General features: G+C 35.6%; 1 pseudogene; it reads left to right on the top strand.

The window, feature by feature from the left end:
* The first annotated feature begins 327 nt into the window (after positions 1-327).
* On the top strand, positions 328-491 carry LOC142173175 (small nucleolar RNA U3; annotated as a pseudogene).
* The last annotated feature ends 7201 nt before the right edge of the window (positions 492-7692 follow it).

Raw genomic sequence — 7692 nt, forward strand, 5'->3', positions numbered from 1 at the left:
ATAAACCATTAATAAGGTTGATCAGTGCAGCAGTTAATAGTGTGGTTGTTCTTTTAGCTAAAAACGGCACATTTTGTAAATTTCAGTCCTCCTGAAACTTTAATCTTTGTGAATTGATGCAATATCTTTGCGAAGCATACTAAAGAAGGGTATATCTGTTGACCATATTCAATGGTACAACTACAAGCATTTTTGTAAATGTTTTGTGATCTCTCTACTTAAAGTAGCTCGATATTTTATTAAACTCGAAAAAATCTTTTGCTTCGTAAGTAATTCGTTGAGTGGTTTGAGCTTTCCTTTTAAAAATGTTACTGTCATAAGTTTATATTTACCTTATTTGAACAAGATCTGTTCTATAGGATCATACCATTTATTCTTGAGTTTTAAGGAGATAGGAAATTATGTTTGGTTGATGAACCATGGCCAGTTGACTAGAGTATGATTAACAGCTTCTATGGCCTCTTCTATGGTCTTTTGGCTAGTGACAGGCATCCCAAATTTTTACCATCAAGGATTGTGGTGGAATGGATAGGATTCTGTTACCCGTAACTAGAAGTCATGGGTTCGAGTTAGAGTATAAAAAAATTTCCTTTAATAGGCATTATGTAGTGTGAATTTGGATTAGTCGGGCTCAATACAAATATTGAACACCGCACCAAAGAAAAAACAGTGGTTGACGTTGATCTAAGTGGGCAAATCTTTATTACTTCCCATCTAGATCTCCCCTTCGACCTGCTTTTCTCTTCTCCTATGCCTCGTTCCTATTGTCGTAAAAAATAAGAGAAAAAAACATCGTAATAAATCTACGAGTTTTACTTCTTATACATCTGGCAGTAATTGTTTTTGACATTATTATTATGACAATATATATAAATTTAGCTACCTTATATGTTTTTTAATCAACTTGCTTTGCAGGATAAAGAGGATGTAAATGTGACCCATAGCAAAATGTACAAGAGAGCTTTTTCACAAGAAGATGATGATAGAAGTATTCTATCAAGAATGTCAACAGTAGACCAATCTTCCCATTCATATTATCGAAGCACAGAAGGAATTGCCTTCAAATGGGAAATGCAGCCAGGAACTCCCATACATGATCCACCACAAAATGAAGTCATTCCACCTCCTAGCCCTCCACCCATGGTGCAAAGTTTGGCACTGCCTAAACCCAATTCCATTCTTCATGATCAAGAGGAAGCTAATAATAAGAGCTCTAGTTGGCAGAAAATCTGGCTTGGGATTATGAATAGCAAGAGAATGATCAAAAGTAGTGATGAGAAGATAAAGGGAAAGGGATTCAGGGTTAGTAATGAACTCAGCTTTAGGCTAGAAAGCATTGATATTCAAGGGCGTCGCGGCGATTCAGTTTTGTTGTCATCTTCTTCTTCATCCTCTTCTATCTCGAAAAAGAAAGTGCTACCCTTCTCTAAATTTAGAAGAGATGTCTTAGGGAGGAATTTTTGTTTGAATCCTTGGAAAATTAAAGCAAATCTTGCTTCTTCTTCGAGACGCATATGAATTACGTTATGGACTTCCTTCTAGTATCTGAATTGTCAAAAGTTGTATGTTTGAGTATGTGTTTTATGTTTATTTTTTACTTCCTGTGGAATTTGGTTCATTAGGCTACTGGAAGTGTAAGAATAACATGGAGAAAAGTAAACAAATGAAATGAACTGTGATGTTTAACAAAGATTCCTTTTATCACAAAGTCTTTAAAAGATTCCACATTAAGTTTTAAGGAGTATATAGACACCAACCACATCCAGATAATTTAACTGACCATGAGGCGGAACAAAAAAGAAACTATATTAAATCAAGATGTGTGCATAAACTTGTCAACAGATGTCATGTGCCGCGGACACGAAATCCCCAGCTGCCACAAATTATGATGTTAGCTCGGGTACTTGGGCCGTCCTTGGGCGGGCATCCCTCCAAAGTGCAATGGAGGTCACCAGCCTATGCGATGGGTCTTCTTGATCACCATTGACCTTGTCCAGTATGTTACAACTTAGCTCTTCGTATTCCTTGTCTCTTCCAATGAGGGATATCGCGCATTTATGTTTTTCACTCATATTTTCAATGAAACAAATATTGTTACGTAGTTAAGCTTGTTCCAAATTCAGACTAAGGGTGTGTTTGGTACCTAAGAAAATATTTTTCAATTTTTCCAGTTGACTTAAATGTTTTGAAAAACATTTTCCTTATGAACTCATTTTCCTCCAATTGCAGAAAAATGTTTTCCCTATTAAGAGAAATAAAAACATTTTCCAAAACTCTTTTTTAATATTCCCCACCCTATTTCTCATCCCCACCAACCCACCCCCAACCCCCACCCACCCCCACTCCCGCTCCCAACCCCCACCCTAAATAGAAATACTATTAATGGTACTTTCTTTTTATGTAATAGATAGAGTATTTTTTTTCCTTTCAACAAATGAGTATTTTTCTTTTCATGACATAAAAAAGTATTTTTTTTTTCATGATCTAAAAAAAACACATGACACATGAGGACTTGGGGAAGGGGGTGAGTGAGAAGAGTAGCATAAAAAAATATGTTCCTAAAAAATATTTTGGCCAAATACATATACAACCCATTCAACTTGGCACCATTTTTCATTTTGGTACTCTATCTATGCCTTGTTCCATTTTGGCCCTTCAACTCTATTTTATATATTCCATTTTGGCCCTCTAACTCTATTTCTTATGTTCTACTTTAACACAAAAGCTCAAATACCAGTGCAAAAAATATAGCGCGTGTATATACACAAATATGATGTGTAATAAATATTCAATTAAATATTGCCACCTGATTTTTTCATCCATGTCAAATGGGTCAATACTAAAATACCCGAACCCGACCAAACACTAGAAATATTTTCTGGAAAAAATTTTCCGCTCACAAATCAAACAAGGGAAAATAAGTCATAAATTCACTCATTTTCCTTGAAAAGATTTTTCATGGAAAACATTTTCCTTCATACACTACTAGAAATCCGGGTTTTAGCGACCACAAATAGCGACCAACGTCGGTCTGTTTATGCAAAATACCGATCAAAACCGTCCAAACAGGCTTGGTCGCTATTTTAGTGGTCGCTTTTGTATACCGACCAAATTTGGTCTCTAATTACCGATCATAGTTGGCCGGTAAATTAATTTCAAAAAAAAAAAAAATATTGCAAAAAAACCGACCAAAGTTGGTCGGTATTTTAATTATGTAATCAAAAGATTCACCGTTTGGAAATCGAACCGGGGTGTGTACTGTGGCAGGATACTATTCTACCACTAGGCCATTGGTGCATTTTGTTTTAAGATTGTCTTTTTATTTATTTATACTCTTTAATTGTATTTTCGCACGAAAATAACCGACCAAAGTTGGTCGGTTTTTTTAATATTAATTTTTATTTATTTTAATTGCAAAAACCGACCAAAGTTGGTCGGTTTCTTGAAAAATAAATTTCGCGGGACTCAAAAATAGTTTCCTGCATTTTTGCGCCAAAGAAAACCAACTAAAGTTGGTCGGTTTCGTAAAAAAAAATTAAAAAAAAATATTTTGAAAAACCGACCAACTTTGATCGGTTTTTGGCCGTTTTTTTTTCTCGACCATAGTTGGTCGATTTTTGCCGAATTTCTAGTAGTGGTACCCCATACACTAAGTGTAAAGATAGATAGAAACATAAGCAGTTCATGATAGGGGTTTGAAAGTCAACCAAAATTCAAATTTAATAATTTTCTTAGCTCATATAGAAGAAACATGAAATTTGAGCAGGGGTAGAATGGAATGAAACTTGTAAATAGCAGTTGCATGGAAATATGGCAATGGCATATGGCAAAATGGCAAAAAGTCAGCAATTCTACTGCTGTTTTGTGAAACCGCGAAATAAACAGAGTATTGATTTGCCCCAATGTTTCTTGCTTTTGGTTCGAATGTTACTAGCATACAAGTCTTCCACCATCTGATTATTTTCTTTATTAAAATATGCACTTTTGCTGTTTCCATGTAACTATTGAGTGTTAACTTATGTTTAGTTCATCGTCCAACAGTAAACCAAAACACATATAGCTAAGAAATAAAGTATAAAAAAATTAAAAAGCTGATTGGTGAAAGAAGTGGCAATTTTAGGCGGCAACAGGTTTGGATCTAGCAATTGGGTTTGATGTTGCAATTTGCCAAAACTTGTTGTCATTGGCTGAAGACAACGGCAACTCTTCTTATAAATAGTAGGCTCGATTTCATATTTGAGCACACGAAAATCGAGAGAGCAATAGGGAGTTAGACAAAGTAATAGAAAATAGTATGCGAAGAAAATAAAGATTAAGAATGATATTATAGTGAAGTGTTTAATTAAAAGAGGGCTATTTTCTTTTGAAGGTGGTGCAATCTCTTGACATTACCAAATTACATATTATAGTAATATTATATTGTTTTTCTTGGATATTGTATTTACCTTATTAAAAGATTTAGTATCGTTCTTACTCTCTTATTTTTGTTATTTACCGTCAATATTATTTTCGGGTAGGATATTATTTTCCAGTAACATATTATTAGAGCCATGACAAAAAATTAACATTGTCTTTACAGTATCCCCGTCTCTCCAAAAAAATACGAGAAATAGTTTCTACATAAAAAAGCCATTTTTGGCTCTCAAGATATATGAAAAATTGTAGACAAAGGTATGCAAAACCCAATAATAAGAAAGCTCTGCCTCAAAATAAAAAAGATGTCTTGGCAAAGACAAGAAAGAAGGTCAATAAATCCTCACGCTCATCTACAAATATTTGGATGATGTCACGCTTGAGAAGGTGACTGATGCTACTAACTCAAATGAAGTTTGAAAGATTCCAAAAAATTGACTCCAAGGAGTTGATAAAGAAGGTAAAACTTCAAACTCTAAGGATTTTGAAGTTTTACAAATAAAAAAATCCCAATGCTTTTTGGTATATTCTTCAAAAGTGAAGGATGTTGTGAATCAATTAAGAAAATACAAGGAGACATAAAAGATGTCCGTGCGGTTGAAAATATCTTTCACACTTTAACACCTAGATTTAATATTTTAGTGTGTGCTATTGAGCAGTCTAAAGATCTAGACTCTATGACAGTAGAGCAATTGGAGAGTTCTTTACAAGCCCACAAAGAAAAGATTGGGAGGAGATAAGAAGTACCACTGGAGCAACTTCTTAAAATTTAGACATCCTTTAAGGATTATGAAGGTTAAAAGGGTTATCAATAGAAAAAATGAGGCCGAGGCCGAGGCTGTGGCAATCATGAAAGAGGAAGAAATAATAGTAACAACTTCAACAATGAAGACAAAAGCCACCTACCCTTTAGAGTTTGTGGTCGTGGACAAAGATAAGGAATAGGACATGGATACTTCCATTAAATGCATCGAAGTAGGTATGACAAATCTAAAACGGAATGTTATAATTGTCATAAATTTGACCATTACTCTTAGAAATATATAATGACTTGGTTGGTCGTTTTGTGTATTTAAGCCTTGTTCCTCTATTTAATGCTTTCCGTATGTTTGTTTGTTATTTATGACTTGCAGGGTTGGTTGGTTTGATTTCGGGAAGGTTTGAGAGTGATTGAAACACTTAGATCTATTTTTTAGAAGCTTAAGTTATAAGGATTGACCAAGATTTGACTTTTAAATAGACGACCTCGGGTTGGTGATTTGATAGTCCCAGCAGGTTCGAATGTTGATTTTAAACTTGGGCGTATATTCGAATTTGGATTTGAAGGTTCCTAGAAGTTTTTAGCTCTATTTGCCAGAAGTTGACAATTTCAAGGTTTGGAGGGTTCATAGGTTTGTCCGGGAGTTGAGTTTGATGTTAAAGGGTTTCTATTGGTGTTCCGTGATATTGAATAGGCTCATTTATTTGATTGAAACTTGTGTGCAAAGTTTGGTTGTGATCCGGAATGTCCAAGTGTGATTCTGACGCATTCGGCAAAGTTGGAATGTTTGAAACTTAATAGAAGGTTTTTGATCATCGATTCTTGGTTATGATGTTATTCATGGTGTTTCGAACCCTTGTATTAGTTTGGATTAGGTATGGACTTATTTGTATGATTGGATGGGATCCTTAGGGCACATGTGTGTTTCGGGATGGTTTCAGACCATTTTATTTTCTTTAGGAGTTGCTGGTTTTCTGATATAGGTTGATGCTTCGTGATTGCAGAGCAAGACTCGCGATCGCGGAGAAGGGAAGCTGCCAGGTGACTTTTGCTCATCGCATTCATGTCGTGGAGACCACATTCGTGTACTGGCCTGGGCAGGAGCTTTAGTTCGCGTGCAAAGAGTTGCATTCACGATGGTGTGGACTCAAGTAGGAGGTTTTGGTTCGTGTTCACGAAGGTGCATTCACATTCGCATAGGGTCGGAGCCTGGCTAGGGGAACGTTGGTATTCGCATTCGCGAGGAGGGGCTCGCATTCGCGAAGTTGGCTAATTGGCTTTCGCATTCGTGGAGGGTTAGACGCTGAAGTTTTACCCTTCAATACCACACAAGAGGGGGTGATTTGTATGGTGACCATTTTTTCGCTTAAACTGATTATGGAAGGACCTGGTTCTTCTAAGTGTTCCTTAACCTACTATTGCAAAAATAGTAAATGCGAAAAGTAAAGAACACAAGTATTTTACATGGAAAACACCTAGCTCAAAAGGTGAAAAAACCATGACCTACTTCCCAGTAAGATTTTCCCAAACTCTTCACTAAATCAGTAAGCCAAAAACTGCATTTACAAAAACATTTTTGTAAACCTAGGACTAACTCTAATCCCGTTGTGGCAAACAACTTCTAACTGCTGCGACAACGTCAAGTTAACTCTAACTTGAAAGCTCTGAGTACCTATTATAATTGCCTCTAGATAAAGCTAAAAGTTACAATATGAAAACATCTAGTACAATTGAACTAGAATAAAAGACAGACACTTGGAACTAGTTCTTCTATTTGGTTCATGTAGCTTTAGGTTTGCACACTTGAATCACACATGAACGGCTTGCAAAACTGCCTTGCTATTTTGCTCTCAATTGACGTTTTACTTCTGCTTATATGCGTACCTGTAAAATGAGAACATTCTGCCATATATAGAGTTAGTAGATGAAGAAACAATTAGAATTCTAATGCTAATCTTCCTTGGTGGAAGAGTTCTAATTAATCACAACTACTAAATCCTTTCTTATCTTGGATAATGTTCTCTTTGAGTAAGGAGTTCTTCTCCTTATCATTTATGCAATCTTTTCGATCAAGGAATATCCATTATGCTAGAATACATTTATTCCCTACATGTGAATCTCACGTGCCTTGAGTCTGCCTGTGTCTATGTCTACTAGTGATGGACTTGGTTCATTTCTGAGTTCCTTTGTCATTCTTCAAAACAATCCTTTTTCTTGGGCCAACAAATTCCTCTTTTTGATAATGACAAACTCTGTGCTTCCATAAGCTTAGGTCTGTTTCAACTTAGCTCAACACCAACACTTTTCTTGAAATATTTTTTTATCATTCATCATCAAGGACCAGGTTCATTAGGTTATAAACATCATTTTTCAGAGTACACAACACAATTTCTTTTCCCCTTTTTGGCACCATCAAAAAGTTGCATAAAAATGTGATTCCCAGATGTTAAAAACTACTCATGGCCACTGGGGTAACTGCAAATACATTCATGGATTAATCATCAATAATCAACTACTAA

Source organism: Nicotiana tabacum, chromosome 18 (genome assembly GCF_000715075.1).
Source record: "Nicotiana tabacum cultivar K326 chromosome 18, ASM71507v2, whole genome shotgun sequence".
Taxonomy (NCBI): Eukaryota; Viridiplantae; Streptophyta; class Magnoliopsida; order Solanales; family Solanaceae; genus Nicotiana; species Nicotiana tabacum.